We start from the raw sequence: 17,969 nt of genomic DNA, 5'->3' as shown, positions 1-17,969 counted from the left end.
GGTTCAATTTTTAAAAACTATTCGGATGAAATACTGCTGTCTGTGGAAATTTTATATCCAGCATGTTTTGCATATTTTATTTGTAACTAGAACTTTTCCTGTTTTTTTTCCCCTGATTTCTTTAAACATGCTAATACATCTAGCAGTACCGCTTTTTCTGTATGAATATGAAAATGACTGAGAGTGATTACTTTTTTTTTTGAAAAGCAGTCAAGAAGCAACTTGTTTATGATAAAAATGGGGTTGAAGGTATGTGAAAAGCATCCTACCTACACTTAAAAAGTAAATCAATGCTACAACAATTAATGGGAATGGACCCTGAAGCATTTTTGAATGTTAACAGCTATTCTGTTAAAATTTTATCAGAAAAAGGTCAGATGAAAGCTTTTTCTTTTTTTCTTACCAACATGGAAATTGATGAACTTGAAAATTAAAATTTACACACATTAATGGGCAGAAAGTAGCAGTTATTACTTTCCTGAAATGTTTTGTTAAAAAGTGTAAGACAAATATGCTGTCTACATGGGCAAGCCAGTTTTGCAGGAAGTCTTCTGAGTGCCAGATTGTGCCTCCTGTATTCACAAAAGAAGTGCTTCATTTTGCAAGCTGATTCATTAATTCATTTCCCTGACTAGCTAGGCTAAAGGTTGAAGGAATAAAACATTTGGGCATGATGCAATTTTATTATACAGTTTAATTTTAACAGAAGCTTTTAAACTTTTTGTGAAAATCTCATTAAAATGGCAAAAGCTGAGAGACTCCACTTGTAGAGGTCTTTCCTAATGATCCGAAGAGAAACAAAATACTATAGAGAAAATAGACATTTTGAAATCCATCCTTCTGGGGTTTTTCATTACAATGACTCTTCTCTACACTTTTTGGAAGACATCGAAAGTGTTGTGGCGTGTGTCATGTGACTCTATTATTGTTCCTCATATCCTTTATTCCTAAATTAGATCAGTAGTACTTGTCTGCAAGTGTTTTAATAAACTGCAATGATAGCAATTGTGCAGGTCAAACTGAATTGTATTTTTACAAGTGATCTGGCTGGCTTTGTCCCAGCTGACAATCTGCTGCAGAGCTATAACCGTGACTTCAGCAATACTAGAACAGGGCTGTCTTGACTGATCACAAGGCTCTAAGCACTGGGCACCCTCGGCGTGCATAGCATCTAACCTACTCCTTACGCAGTGCAGTGTTGCACTCTACGCAGCTATAAGCTCTCTAGAGTTTGTGCCCAGTGTATTTAATCTCCCATCAGCCCTGCTGTGCACTGATTTCAAAATGGGCTTGGGCTCTGTTTCTTTTGGGTCTGTGTCTAAGACAGCAATGTGTTAGAGCAGGATAGGCTTTCAAGTGCATGGAATATCTAATGCCTGTATGTATTTCCCTAGAGATCCAGCTGACATCAAACCCTATGTGGTTACTTGTCGTTGATAGTATTCTGTGTTGGCATACAAGTTTGATAAAGTTGTTTTCAGGTTTCTATCACGGGTGCTAATTACAGCTTTATGAATTCTTGGGATGTAATCTTGGTAATGTGGGAAATGAAGTAAATGTGGAAGGGAATGCCCCAGTCTTTCTCCTTTATCTTTTGTCTATGTTATTACCAAGTTTTGAATGGATGAAACATATCCTGTGGCTTAAACCATTGCAGCAGTATATTTTTGTGTTTAGACAGTTCTCTGTATTTTACTGTGTGTCCTGTTTCTGGAGGAAAACTGCCCATACCGTGTTAAATAATTTAAAGAAATACTGTGTTAAATACCACTTTCTAAAGTCAGGCACTGCTGATTGTGATTAAGGGTGGCAGAACATGGTTGTAGTAGAAGAACCAGTGAATGAATCTACAGTAGCATTTCAGCTAGGATAAATGGTGGTGGTTTTGGTGTTGAAGCAAATCTCTTGAACATTATTTTGATTGTATTGGAATGGTCTCAGTCTGCTTAAACTGGATTCTTTTTGGAGAAGACTAAGCCTAAAATAAAAACTGAAATATGGTAGGTTCTGTTTGAACATAAAACCCCACTTTTTTTGCGGTGAGGGTGACCTAGCACTGGCACAGTTTGTCCCAAGAGGTTGTGGAGTCTCCATTCTTGGAGATATTCTGGACATGGTCCTGGGCAACCAGCTCTGGGTGGCCCCACTTGAGCAGGGCAGGTTGGACAAGGTGACCTCCAGAGGTCTTGGGGTTTCAGTCCACAGGACTAGACTAGAGCTAGTGGAAAGTAAGGCACTTCCTGAAAGCATGTAGCGTGGGTATCTGGTTCTCAGCAGCCGTTCTCTTAGTTCACAGGTTTTCTATGGCAAAGTGCTGCTTGCTAATGTAGGCAGAGCACTAATGTCACGTAGAGCTGAGTTAGCAAGTTCTTTAGTGTTGGCTTCTTTGCTTAGGAACACATAGATATTGCAGAAAGCACAGGCCAAAGTTGACACAATTACTTTGTATATTGGATCTATACAGACATAGCCCCTTAAGCCATTTTTTTGCAGGCTAGAAGACCATGGTATTTGGCCGCCAGCATCTGATAGATAGGCACCAGGCCAATCTGAATGTATATAGCATTGGAATATCTAGCTAATCTGAATTTGTAGACTTTCCTGCTAGTTGGTTGATGAGTTAGCACACCCTAGACTCTCTTCATTTAGCTCCTCATTGGACAATTACATATTCTTTCTGGCTTGCCAAAGGTAAGCAGAAGAAGCAAGCGGGGGAAGGTAATACTGAGGTTGAAGAGCACAGGAGGTATGGGAAGAGGTGAAAGTATTGAACTAGATGGTGGGGGAGGACGTATGAAGTTTAGGGTTGGTATGATGAAGGTTCATCTGCACACTCAAGTCCCAAGCTCCTGCTGTCTATATGAGGCAATGAAATAATGCACTGACATGCTCTGACTGCTCAAAACAGGACTCCCAGGGCAAAATGCCATCCATGCTTACTCACCCTGCTGAATGGCGTTGTCTGCAATTTTTCTCAAGCTGTTTCTACAAGTATTCAGTGTTGGTGGTGCACAGGGACCTGGAATTCTCTAAGAAGCTGTACTTCAGGAAAAGGTGACTTTCCTGCATCTGTATAAAAGTGCTGCTGCAAAGAGCAAAAGTGGAAAAAGTCTGGAGTTTCCCTCAGGCTTGGAGCCAAGAGCAAGCTTGCAGCTGATTGTGAGACATCTGTCATCAGCAGGAGTTGCCAGTAGTGGAGCTGGGGGCTACAAATGAGAGTGACAGAAGTACATGATGACTTAGTGAAAGAAAAGGATTTTCTAGGACAAAGGGTAGCAGTTCGTGATAAGAAAGCAAAAGAAACTACGAACCTGGAAGAGGAGGGTCAGGTATGGGGGTGTGGAGGGGTAACTAAAGAGGACAAAACCACGCCAAGAAATAAACTGTGAGTGAGTAAGATTGGGGACGGGTAGTAGAATGCGTGCATTGGTGAGAAAGGAATGAGCGTGGCGAGAAAACAAGTAGGAAGTGAAGAGCAAAAAAGCAAAGATATGAAGGATGCAAAACCCCAGAAAACACTCACTGCATTAAGGAAGGAAAAAAAACCACAAACATGTATTTTCGATACTACTTTTCTGTATGGTCTGTTGCTAATGTTGCCAGAATGAATGTTAAACAATTTAAATGGAATGGTGTCTGAGATGAATTCTCTTCAGCTGTACGTCTCCTAGGCAAATGTGTGAGAACTGCTGATCTGTTCGTCTTGTTCAGATCACATGAATGTGAACACAGCAGAGATTTGACTTGGTGTCCCTGTCTACAAATACAGAGAGGAAAAAAAATGGAAAGAGAAAGCCACCCCTGGGAAGAAAAGGAGAGATCCCATTATAAATGAGAGTCATACAACATCCCTTCTGGAGGCGTGTTGAAATTTCCCATGGGACGAAGAAGAATAAACAAAGGTCGGTATTACTAATAAAAGAAAAATAGTTGGCAACCAAGGAAACAATAATTATTTGATTGCAGTGTCCTGAAAAGCTGGCAACAGGAACAATACCAGTTAAAAGCAACAAGCCAAACGTATCTCACTTGCAACCCTACCTGTCATTACACCAAGGATGTGTTTGCCTTACTGCTCTGAGAGCAGGGGCTTGCAGGCAAAATAAATACGCCCTGACTTTTTCCCTTTGTTGCTTTACTCTTATGACCACAGTGTTCCTGAGGGTTTATTGTGTTTAACTTCACAACACTATTGTGAGGTAAGCAAGGAGTTGCTATTATCTCTGCTTCACAGATGAGGAACAGAGCCTGCAGGAGAGCTGTGCTCGCAGCCACACAGCTTGTGGTAGGCAAGGGAGTTCCCAGATCACAGGCCGGTCACTTTCTTTGCTCACTTTCTGCAGTGGCAGGAACAGTAACGGAATATTAGTACTGGGAGGGCACGTGTGCTGTTTTCTCTTGAACAGTCAGTTTTACGTACCAGGAAATAAATGAGCAAAGCTTGCTATTGCAAAAAAAGATGTCCCCAAATAATGACTTAGGCAATTTCAAGAAAAGATCCATATAGTCTTGAAAAAATACATTAATAATGAAATATTTGTTTGTACATTTAAAATCATGACAGTTTCATTTTAAGTTTAAACTGGCAAAGCCTGTTAAGGCCAAATTGTAACAGGCATTATTATTTGTTCATGGAGATGTGTGCAGTGAGCTAGACACAAGGAAGCTGTGTAGTGCCGTGGTTGTGTTTCCAGTCTGCCTGACGATGCAATCACAGTCCAAACTCCACAATTCCTCACTGAATGGCACCATCTAGTTTAGCTTTATCACAGTGCAAACAGTTGTTCCGCCTTCCCAGCGGTCTTTACTAGCAGCATATAGCTCAGTTGTGGGATGATCTGTTCTTAGTTCACTGGGGCTTACATAGAAAGCACTGTGCTATGGCAAGTGTTGCTTTCTCAAGCCTGAGTGCATGCTGAAAGTGCTTGAGAGGGGCAGTAGTCTGATAAGAGTCCAAGCTAATGCTGTTGCAAAGGGTTAGGTTGTATAACATAAGCTCAGTCCTCCCTCCTTTGGCTAGAGAACGGGAGGGTGTGGGATGTTCCCAGCACACCAGTTGCTGCCCTTCAGTAAGGGCTGTAGCACACTGCTTTTTGTCTGCAGGAAGACAAAGCCATTTGGTTCTTTCTCTCCTGATTATTCATCTTTTTCCTTTGTTTCAGCAATGTCCGTTTCTTACATTAGCTAGTAACATTAGGGCAGGTCTTCAAGAGCTTCAGGGTCTGCTCCTTTGCTATTTTACTGAATGTTTGAGTTTTTCTATCTCCTTTGCGTCTACATTGGGCATCGCTACCCCCTAAATGAGATCACGGTCTTTTAGGATTGTCGTGTCCCGTTAGTTGCCTTGGAGAACAGAAGAGAAAGAAAAACATCACTCACTTTGAATTCTCAAGCATTTTTGTTACAAAAACGGACTATAAAATTGAATAGTGGTTACAGGCAGAATCATCTTTTAGTTGCAGCATAGGAGCGAAAAACACAGACCATGCAAATTGGTGTTTCTAATAATGCTATCTTTTTTTACTATGCCTATAGCTTTTTAAGTAGTTTAATAATAAATATATATTCCTTATTGAAAGAAAGTCAAACCTGAAGCTAATTTGATAGTTGAAGACTAGTAGTCGTCACTGCGCAGAGACCCTTTCATATGGCTGTGTATAAAACTCTGCTTCATTTTGTAGTGTTAATTTATACTACAAATGAAGCTAACTGCTCTTATTTCTGACATAGCTCTGCAACGGTAGATATCAGCAGTATTTTCCAAGGAGGTTGTAAATTTATCTTTCATTAGACATTTGTATGCAGCTATTTAAAAATGTCAGCCTCCCGAATTAGCATCAAAGCAATCAGTTCAAATATGCTGTTTTAAATAGTCATCCGAAAAATTGCATATAGAAGTGAGAATTTCTGAAATATTTCCTTTCCCTTTTCAGTGACTGCCTTGCCTGTAAGAAAAACAGCCACATTTTAGTTTCCTCTTCTGGTTTCCCTCTGTGGAAAATGGTGATAACAATGCTTCTCAGTCTCTTTACAGTTCTTTGAGATATGTGGAAAGAAAATGCAAGCAAATAATGCAAATATTTTATAGTAGTGCTATATGCAGTTTATTTTCCTTTGTCCTTAAGTATGCTTGAAAATCTATTTTCTTCTTGCCCGTTTCAAGATGGGATAAAGAGTTTTCCCTATAACTAGGTACTTTGGTTAACACTTTTGAATTGAAAAGACTGTTTTAAGAGCTCCGCGTAGACTCATGGAGGCTGGCAAAAGGATTTGCACTCATGCTTGTGGATGTTGGATGGTGGTCTAACTGAGTGCGTTGAAGATGAATGCCAACATGATTGTATAAATATTACATTAGCATGCCATTCTGAAAACAGTCTGCAAGACACCCTTGGATTACCCTACTCTAGAATTCATAAGCAAGTATGAGTAAAATAGAAGTAGCCTAAATAAGTACGTATTTACATGTGTGCTCAGAGCTCTGATGCGAGTGTTCGCAAGGCGATGCCTGAACAGTCGGTTCATGGTTTGGGTTCCAGTAGGTGGCAATCGAGAGCACATTACCCAGTTCCACAGGTCCAGTTTTGTAGGATCAATAACTACGGTGTGGTTGTGACCGATTTCTGTCTGAAGTTCATTGCATGGTGTTCTTAATGAAAGTTAAGCCTATATTAAGCCCACCGCTAAAACGGGGCCTTGGGAACTTGCGTGTGAAAACTGTTCCCTGTGGATGTGAATTGTGCATTTTATTTTTTTTTTCCTACTGAAAGTCACCAGTCTCATTCCAGTTCTCAACACTTGTTTTGCCTGTGCATTTTTTTCAAAGCACAGACGATTTTAAATGAATGCATCCATTTGAATATATAAAAGGCTGCAGTGAGAAGAATTGGAATAGTACAATTAGAGGAACCCTGCTTCCCATTTTGAACAAAAGCAGCGTCGACAAAAATCTACAGGAGCAGGTCAACCTTTGTTGAACAACATTCCATTTCCTGTTTTATGGGCACTACATTAAGCGCAGTCCTTTGCCTTTCATGGAAATAAACGGGCTGTTTGTCAGTCCCAGTGGAAGCAGAACTCTTGAATGAGCCTAAAGTTCCCTTTTATAAGAAAGCAAGTAAGTATGAAAAGTCCTCGGCGGCTAGTCTGACGCCTATTATTACTGGTTTATCAAAGCCTCCACCCATTCCATGTGGATAATGGACTCACTCTGTCCTTTAACATAATTATTAGTCTAGACTGGAGACATGTCAGGTTAATATTTCCACAGAGAAGGGTTTTCCCCTTTAAAACCAGATGGTAGTTTGAGTCACGGGACTAAATCTGGAACATGCTCCTAAAAAGACCACGATTTGGTCCTGTTGGCAAAGATTGCTGTACTGGGAACCACTCCCAGAAAAGGAAAAAAAGTATGAATCAGAAATAAGCTGGTTGATTCCCTGTGGAAAAGATCTAGTGAAAAAGTCTTAAGAACAGCATAAGCTAAAGGTTTTTTACATTAACCATGAGTTTCGTTTCATATTTGGCCTTGGCCTACTGCTGAACAGAAATTACTGTACCCAAATATCTCATTCATTTATGGGAGTGTCAGTACTTTTTGCTAAACTGTAATGAAAACCATGCGTGATTTGATTAGATTGCTATTTCTTCAGCTTGTATCAGATAGATAATATGAAACAAATGCCTTCAATTTGCCCTGAAAAGAGAAAATTAACTTTTGACCATGGCGACCCTCTTCAAAGAATGGTCCCTTAACAAAAAAAGTAAAGAGTGTAGTTCATGCCTTATTAGCACTTCTTAGAATACATCTGCACTCATGGCTTACAATAATTCCTGCTTCAAAGCTATTCTGGGAAGTCAGGAAATTTGCAAAATAGGGATTTCTGTGCTGAGCTGAAAAGCTGGGAAAGGTGGTCATTTTTCATTATGGAAGCAGAGTTTATCAAAGAAAGCTTCAGATTCTTACAGAGTGTTTGCGAGCATTTATGTGTCTAGCTAGCACTGGTGAAGCTAAGAGTTGTTCAGCATTTTCATTACGAACCTTCATTTTCAGTGTTTTGTAATAGTAACAGTCCCTAAAATTTCATTCCAAGTGGAAACTTGGCATGTAAATTCTCAGTCCAATTATTTTTGTATAAATTTTGAGACAAATCAGTTTGTCCATTTTTAAGTTTTATGGGAGATCATAAATTTCTTATGGCTTCAGATGCTTTATTACATTCCTGCAACAGTGCAGGAATTCATTACAAAGAGTTCTTCATTAAAAAATTTCAATACATGCTGTTAACCTGTTATTTTTGTGTTGGTTTTTTTTTTTTTTTTTTTAAATTAGAAAGTAGCTACTGTGCACTTTGTCTTATTTAGCATATAATATTATTTCACAGAAACAGATTGGCTTATTATGGACTCCTTGGCACTCTCCTGTCAGTGATCTGTAAATAAAGGACTATATTAAGTGTTAAGTGTGTGAGAATAAGTCTTCAGTTAGGCCTGTGCTAGGAAATGCCTTCGAAGGTAGGCTAGGCTCAGATAATGCATTGCAGTGTTATCCAAATTAGACCTCTTTCCAAGCTAAAATTCAGGATGTACCCCACCCCCGCCCATTTACCTAGCTGACATCTATTCTCAGTGCCCATCAAAATTAAACTTGCCTAGTCAAGCTTAGTTACAGAGTATTAACCCACATACTCGTGAGGGGGGAAAAAAGTGAGGTTAGCTCATATGTGGGACGAACTCACGCCTAGTGTGGAATCATTTTCTTAATCGAGATAAACTCTTTCTTGTAATAGACAGTAACAGAATGTAGTAGAAATTGCTTTAATGTCTCTTTCAAACTTGAGAAATAGAGTATGCTTTTGCGGGTGCTTTCTGTCACTGAACACTGTTGCAAGATTAGATACTCAAAAAAAAAAGAGCATAATCCTGTGTACTTGAGTATGCCAGTTTTATTCTTGCTGGTAGTGGGATATGAAATATTTTAAGGCTTTAATGAGGTAAAAAGATCTAAAAACTTACATTCCATATAAAGCCTAGAAATTGACAAGTAAAATGGAGTATCGTCCTACTTGCTGGCCATGGTTCTTTGTATGATAAAACCCCTCTTATGCAATACCTCCACAGCATTAATGTTAGAGCGGAACCACCGGGAGGTTAACAATTCACAGAAATAAGCACTTTTCCCTTAATTGTCTGCACATTTGAATCCACGATTCTCTGAAAAGCATATTAACTTCCTTGATGAAGAAATAACTTCATCACTGGGTTAAAGTAATTTTTATTTATAGAAACAAAGTGCATTTGTATTGGCGGGTAGGTCTGTAGATACAACCGAGCATTTGAAGTGAAGACGACTTCTTTGCCTGTCTGATTTCTGTGCTTGATTTTAATAATGACTGATAATGGCAGCAGCAATGGCAACGAAAATAATCATGGATCCAAACAGAACGACAACGTCTCACTTCACAGAAACATTTGAAAGCAAGTGTATGCAGTGAACAAATGCAGTTGACACTCTGTTTTATAGTACATCTTTTAAAAACACCCACATCCTTGTGAAATTGGGGAACTTCAACGCAGATGGGTCTCAGAAAAACAGGTATGGGTGATTGGCTGGAAACCTGTCTTTGTAGCTGATGTTAATCGGCTTTGTAGGTACAGAGACCTACACAACAGCATTTTGAACGCCCCTACTGAGCAGATGCTTGCAGAGGCCAAAGTTCACCGTCAATCCAAGGTGGTTCTGCTCTCGTCTAATGCCAGGGAAGCACTTGTGGTAAGTTTGATGATGACTCCAGCATTACTACTTAAGATGCTGGGTTTGACTCTTCTAAATGTGTTATTGCTATTATCATCATCATTAAGAAGAGTTCAAAATCAAGTCTCAGACTGAGTAATCCTGTATAGTTCCAGGGAAGATGTTGCAGGTGAATGTCTGTCTTATCATTCTGTGGCTGTGGGCATGTTTCCTCTTCCGCTTCTCCAACCGTCCTCTTTTTCCTTGTCTATGCAATTAGGTTAGCCTCCCATAGTAGAAAATGAAGCCAACTATCTTGGATTTAGGAAAGGCAAAGGCTGTTTTTACTAATTCAGACCCAGAGAGTATTTTTTGCCTAGCAGCAGAGAGGTACACCACTCATCATCCTAGAACTTTCTCCTTGATCTTTTATAGAGTTTAGTAAAATTTTCCTTTGAGCAAAATGTTCGGGTCTGTAGTACATTGTCTCGGAAGCATCATTATAACATCATTTAAGCCCTAAATGAGCATTATTTAAGCAGGATTTCTTTGGGCTCTGTGATAACTGCATTCCTGAACCCTCCCTCTGCCATTGCAGCCTTATTGCAAAGGAAGGAGTGAGAGAATCTTCACTGTGATTGCTATCAAGAAGGGTTAATCTCCCCGGGGCAGTGCCTGTGGGTGACTCACTGTTCTCCTTCCCTGATGGACTGCAAATATGTACAAGAATAGACCTCTGTGAGGGGAGAGACTTTCTGGCAGTGCGTTACTTGTTCCAAGCCACGAGGATTTTAGATTTTCTTGGGTAACCTTACAGTAGTATCTCTGATCTGGCAAACGCTGGTGGAGACAGCATTATTCCAGTGAAGTGACTCCCTCATCTGTAAAAAAAAAAAAAAAAAATGTTAGAAGAATACAGTGTAACTGGAGAGATTCAACATTTTATGTAACAATAAAAATTGTAATGCATGTAACTTTTTAAAAATCTGTATTAGAGTCATACTAATTTCTTGTGAAGTTGTATAAGAACAGGAGCATATGAAACATCACAGAGCAGGCAAGCTCATTACACAGAACTTGGTTCTTGGCAGTCATCTCAATTAAGGGAGTTTGTTGTTTGAGGATGCCATTTATAGAGCTATTTCAATATGATAACCTGCACAAGAAATTAAACCTTTCTGTGACTTAGCTCTTGTAGCTACTATTGGACTGCTGGTGGTAAAAGGATGATGAAATATTTTTCCTGAAATCATTTTGGTTTTGTAATAATAAAAAATTATAGTGATTTCATAGCCCTGCTTTAGAACCAAAGATTAATTAATTGGTTTTGTTTTATTAGGATATATCCTAATGCATGTATCCTATATGAGTGATGCATTATAATAGAACTAAAAATGTCCCTTAAAGTTCAAATATTTCTGAACAATTAGGGGAGGTGTTATTTTTTTTTCATTGTTTTTAACATTAATGAATGTGTAGCTTAGGAGATTTAGCTGTTACTTTATTTTTAGTTTAGAACTTGGAGTGGGGGAATTCTCATCTAGCTTTAGGGGTCAATTAAGTACCCTAAATAGTTGATGAGAAGAGATGGAGAACTACTGACACCCTATCCTAGGAAATGTACGGCAGTGTAAGTAGGAAGCGTTATCCATGGCAGCTGCCTGTCTTTCTTTTGCCTAGGAGCGGGGTGGGGGGGGTTGGTGTCTACACAACTGCCTTGAGCAACATCTTAAATTGAGGTTTGAATCCCTCTTCAAACCTACAGAAATCGGGATCAGTTTTAAAAGTACACATTTAAAAAATAAGAAATAGTTGGCTCTGTTTTTTTGTTGTTTGGGGTTGTTTTGTTTTTTCCTGAATGCATAGAGTTTATTTTTCAGATGTTTCTTAGAACTTCCATTGGATAGAAACTTTTCAAAATTAAACCTGAGGGGTGTAGTATCACCACAAATGCTGGGGGCTAAATTTTTGAGAAAAATATTAAATACCCTATGAATCGTGATGAAATCCTGAAGACCGTCCATACTGGTAAGCAGAGGCAGCTCTTTGGTTGACCATATAACTGTGACATGTTATTTTTGTCCTCATTGCTATCATTCTTACTGATACTAGTGGTGTTCTCATTGCTACTAGTAACGCATCATTGCAGACCTTATTAAGTTCAAGGGCAGTGGGACTTCTCTTTTTTGTGACTGATTCTGCAAGAAAAGATCCCTTGGTGTGAAAAAAATGCCCTTTATGTGATAAGGTTTTTGTTTGTTTCTTAGTTGATTGGGGAATTTTTTTTTTCTTGGTCAAGCCTTGTGTCAAGCCCAGAAAGTATCTGTTTTTCAACTTTTAAAAGCTCAGTAGAGTTGTAATGTTAGAAGTGAAGTGTATTTCAGGTTTTTTTGTCAGGCTTGTATAAAAAAATGTTGCCTCTTGTCCGTTCATAACAGAATCTAAAGGGAATTAGGCAATAAATAAATATATTTAAATACATTTGCAGTGTGGTATGCAAAACAGTTAAACCAACTGATACACAGCTTGAAAGCCTGGCTGAAAAGATTACTAAAACATCTCTGCAGGTATTTTTGGGCTTCAAAAGTATCATAAGGAGATATTCAGGACTACTGCTGAGAAATTATGGCACTGTTGCTGAACCCTATATTACACAATTAATTTATACTTTATGACATGTCATTATTTTTAAGTGCATGTTTTGGAAAAGCTAACTCTTTAAAAACAAAACCGAAGAAATGAAGTAAAAGTTCACGTCCAGTGTTGTCACCAGAGCTGAAGGTCTAGTCTAGGTTAACATCTACTCATGGGAAATGATCTGCGGGGAGTAGAGCTCTATCTTGAAGTTCTCACAGCTTTTTACTGTTTCTTCTATTCTTGTAGAAAGTTGTGACTCAAACTACCTGGTTGGGTCAGTTTTGACTCTCACATTATGATCGGAACTGCTAGATGAAATGTCTAGTGTCCTTGTTCTGGATCTGTGCAACTTCAGGTGATATTGAATTTGTCATTGATTTCTTCCTGTGGGGGGTGGTGCATACTGGAGCCACAACTGTCTAGAGCGGGGATGCCGTGCTGTGCGATTTTACTTGAGTTGTACCTTGAGGACGCCACCAAAGTTAGAACAGATGCGGGACTGCTCTGAGGGATTTTCCTCCAAATTACATATCTCCAGAGGCAAGGCTTTGCAAGAAAATTTTCACACAGGACATATAATAAATCTTGTCCTGTAGATTTTATGAGGGGAAAGGGCAATCCAAGTCCAAATGTGGTATGTATCTGCCATTTTTTATCACAAATAGCACTAGTGATTGATGACTTGAACTATGAAAAGAGAGTTGGCAAGCAGAATAAAGTCAAACAATGCCATGGTTCTGTTAAAAAAAAAAAAAAAAAAAAAAAAAGGCCAAAATATTTTCTTTGTCTAGTTTTCCTGTCCTTACTCAGAAGGAGAAGTGGCTTTTGCCAAGAAATATTTGGTAATTAGGAGGGGATAGAAGACCAGAAGGCTCTTTTGTTATCCTTTTTTTTACAGTTCTTTATGGAACGTCTGAACGGCTCATTTGGTAGTAGTTGTGCTGTGCTATTTTTCGTTTATTTCTAGAGATGGAGGCAAGATTGTTCATTTCTTTAATACTGCTGTGGTTGTCTTTCTTGCTGTGCTAACCTTTAAATCTTTATTCCCTTATGGCATTGTATGTGGAACATGAAATTCATGACTTAATATGCTTACATATCCTCTTTTTGCCACTGCACTCAGAAACAAATAAAATTAATAGTTTTTACTCTTTCCTATTTAATTCTTTTGTAGATTTACATTGGCAGAATTTTGCAGAGGGTTTCCCTGCTTCCAGGGTTGACATTTGCTGTTCCCCTGAATGAAAATGTAATTGTTTTCCTTCATCTGTTTGCAGAAAACAGATAAAGAGGGGGATGTTACCTATGAGCACACACAATTTGCACTCTTATTTAGTAACTTTAAGACAAGAGTGCATGGCCTCCTTTACAAGGTAATGGAGTTAGTTAAGGATTTGGCTATTAAATGTAAATAATTTCTTCCCATTAGGTTTTTGTAATTTCATTTGTACAAAGTCTCTATGGCATTGTAAAAAAGTGAAAAGGAAAAAGAAAAAAAAGAGCTTTTAAAATAATGATATCCGACTTTTGTAGAGCGTAATTCTTCTCAAAGAATTTTAAAAATAAATTCTCAATTGCAAGGAGTGTGCATCACAGCTGAGGAGCTACATAAATATAGTTTCAAACCATCTTTCCACTCTTATTGAGTGGAAATGCTGAAATTGTTCTGGGCGAGCCAGCTCCTTAGGAGAAAGCTGCAGAATAAGGAGCTGCACAACCACAGTCCCCGCACTGCTGCGGTGCAATAGACTGGCAACGTCAGAAGCATTTTGCACCACCACAGATCTTGTGTGGTGAGGATCTGCTTGGGAACCACTAGGTCATATTTAGAGCACCTTTACGAAGATGTTTGGTGTCAACTATTCGGAGTACTGAGATTGCTTCATTGCCAACAGCTGTCTAGCTGCGCGGTTGGCAGTGTGCCGCAATGTAGGATGGAAGTGAAGAACCTCTTCCAGCTGAAGCTGGGAAATATCCGTCCTCTGGCCAAGCTGGTGTGGAAGCTGCCGTGCCACTGAGCTCTGGGGATAGTAGTACAGTGGAGGCTAGTGCTGCTTTTTTTTGTTAAGGATGCTATGGGGGAGTCACAGATGCTCAGGAAACATGGACTAGTCTTACCACGGGACAGTCTGGTGGGCTGGGCTGCACCACGCTGAGTCGGAAAGATGAGTGCTACTAATGCCTTGCCTTTCCTGCGTCACAGAAATTAAATAAAATGTACGTATTTATTTGCTTTTATGCTCTGTTTATGTCCAGTATGTGCTGTTGTCCAAGTTGTAGCGTAGCCGGGTGCTACCTGATGTATGATATTTAAGAAAAGCATACTTTGGGTTGCTATCTGTATATTTCTCTTAGGTAGAAGCTCTGTTTTATTCCTCCCCCCCCCCCAGTAGCATATTTGCACTGTGCATTTCAAGCAGTGGTGAACAATAGCTCTGATTACTCCACACAAGCTGTGTCCCTTCAGAATGTATTATCTCAACGGGGACTCGGAGTGAAAAGAAAGCTATTTCCTTGCTTTCTAGCAATAAGTCAATGGACTATTAAGAGGACAAGCTTTGCCAGAGATGCAATTCTTAGGCTATGAGCAAGCAGAAGATAAAAGAGATCAAAAGCTTCAAATTCTGGTGAGGGGGGAAAAAGCTGCTGTTAGCAAGGGGCCAAAAGCTATAGCAACACAACTATTCTCTAAGAAGTGAGAACTTAAAAGGAACTTCTAAAATGTGTATCAAACAAAATCTAGTGTATGTTCTCTGTGGACAAAGGAGCATATGCAGGCTCACCACTTTCTATCTCTCAGTGAAAGGTAAACAAAAATCTTGTTTGATTGGTCTCTTTTGTATTCGCCTACTTACATAGAAGGCAGTGGGGGAAGGAGCAGCTTAGGAGCTGGAAGGACTGTGCTCAGCAAAACTGGTTTTATAGTTCAGGGAGCTGAGTTTTAACTGCTGGGTTGTATGAGTATATAAAATGTAGCTTTGCAACAACTTATGTTTTATTAGAGAATTATATTTCATTTGATGACAGTTGTCTTTTTAAGGATTCACAACTTTAGCTGACCTAAACAGCAATTGAAGCTGAAGGAGACCACTAAATTATCACTGGTACTAAAGAAACATTCAGGCTGTCTTTTGAAGTAGCTCATATTTCTTCCTTGCTGTACATAAAAGCATTTACTGCAGAGGACTTTAAGGTTTGTTACATTAACAAACACATTAAGTTCTGAAGATGAAATCTATCTTCCTAAAAACGTAAAAGTAATTATGTAATTCATTTACATTTAGATATGCAATCATATATAATTTGTGAGTCCTTATAGGCTTCTATGCTGCTTGTACAAAAGTAGATTGTTGTTACATATGCCCAGGAGATGCAGTCCTCATCAATGGAATATATGCTGGAATTCAGAGATACCGTTTCTCACACTGTTCTTGTAGGCAGCATTAGGAATAAAATCTTTTAGTGCAAAAATGACACAGGAGGACTATATGGTTGTGACATTTTGTTCTCCCAAGTTTCAGTTACAGTCTTGTTTTCTCCAGGAGCAGTGTTGCCAGGTCATTTTCTGTTCCGTACAAGGAAATGATGGAAACTGCTGTACCTCTGAGGTCCTAAATTTGTAGGGAAAATTCTTTTCAATTAATTGCCTTTTCCCACTGAGGGAAAACACTTCCCAGTTATTGCAGAGTTTAGGCAATGGTAGTTGACTGTGGAAAGAGTTTCAGTCTCCAAGATAGATGAGAATATTACCAGGGATTTCACATGAACTTCTGCATGTTGTACACCGTGTGAGAGATAGTGAGCTGTAAAATACTGATGAGGACTCTGAACCCATTATGCTTTTTCTTTTTTTCCTTTTCTTTGTTTGAACTGGATTAGGTGATGCTGCAATGTTTTTACACCCTTTTCCCCTCCCAGCATAAAATATTTTGTAGCTATGTATCTTCTGAAACACTTGGAAAGCCTATGCACATACAGATACACATACCAAGAGTCTGAATAGAATTTGGTAAATAAATGCAAGATCTCTTTATTCTTCCTCACATACACATGTGTTTATATAAAACAGATCGCACTTTATTGCGACTGAGTATCTCTTTCTCAGATCGCACTACATTTTATTGATCAGAGGTTCAGCATTAAAACAATGACAGATCCCCAAAGAGTTTTTTGTTTTGGTTTTCTTCATTCCACTCAAATGGCACTGGACAAACTAGAGTGCGGCTTGAGGTCCTTTTCTGTTGCTTCAGATTTGGTATACTTCACTTTGTGCTACCACAATCCCAAACTGTTCCTTAAGCCTTAATAAACATAGCCAGACCTTTTATAAATCCTTGACAAAGACTCTCACATCATCAGCAGGGAAAGTGATCTTTTCCTGCTCTTCTGATATCTGTATGCCTTCTACAGCAGTAATCCCTTAATTTAATAAAGATAAAAATGCAATAGCTTGGTTAAGTAATATAGGACACAACAACATTCCTGGTTTATCCTTCTGTTTAGCCTTATTGATCTAATTACAGATTAATTATCCACATGGATGCACTGGTCTTCTGTATAGTATGTAGATCCATTTAAATCTACATTCCTCTAAAACCTTTACAGAAAAAAAAAATGCTCATGAGTCAAATGTCTCGCTGGCATTCACGGTCCAGAAATTTTTAAGTTCATTAATTACCTTGGCTGAACATCCTGCATGGAGCAATTTCATTATGGTGATCAGCAAACAGTGCCCTTTATTAATCCTGTGTTAGCCAAATTAACTAACATGGGAATTGGACTTTCCAACCCATATCTTAGGCTTCGGAGTGCAAGATTGAGATGTTGGACTTGTAGTGTCCTTCTTACTTTAACATCATTTGGATAAATACAGACCATGGAGCCTTCCTTACTTAGCAGTACAGGAGAAGGTCTGCTTTACTTTAATTAGCTTAAGATTTGTTTCAATCTACTTTAATTGGCTTAAGATTTGTTTCAATCTCCTTTGTTTTTTGGGCTCTCCCCATCCATTAATAATTAACAGTTTGGTCACAACCCTACATTTCTCTATATCATGTCCTTTTTAAGAGTCTTACAGAAAGATCTTAATAGTATCATTATGAGGCTTGGTTATTTATTTAATTTTAGTCTGTTTTCTTTTGCTTTAATAAGGAGAATATATCATGTGGCTTTAATCAGGATTTAAGATGGTTTTATGTAGTACACAACATTCAGCAACACCTTCTTTTGAGACTCCTCTGTACTTACTAACTTCCTACCTTCAGTACCTAATTGCTCTTTGCTGAATTGCCTTCAAATCACAAGTTTTTCCTCCTCGTGTAATTTTGAGTCAGGTTCTTCAAATTTGGCTAGGACAAAAAGCTACTGTATTAAAATTGTTGTTTTGAAATAATGTTTGTCATATTAATTTTTCTTCCTTTTTGATGGCAAAAAGGATTTACTTAAATTCTGACATACTTTCCTCATCTTTTTTGCCTCTATTTTCCTTTTGTGAGTGGTCACTGGAGCAAGCCATCCTCTGAGTAGCACTACATGTGGTTTTGGGGTACAGCACTAGAGATGATTAGTTGGAGCAGCCCAAAACAGAGCCAGGGACTGA

Source organism: Phalacrocorax carbo, chromosome 1, assembly GCF_963921805.1.
Source record: "Phalacrocorax carbo chromosome 1, bPhaCar2.1, whole genome shotgun sequence".
Taxonomy (NCBI): domain Eukaryota; kingdom Metazoa; phylum Chordata; class Aves; order Suliformes; family Phalacrocoracidae; genus Phalacrocorax; species Phalacrocorax carbo.
Note: the sequence above shows the minus strand (reverse complement) of the source record.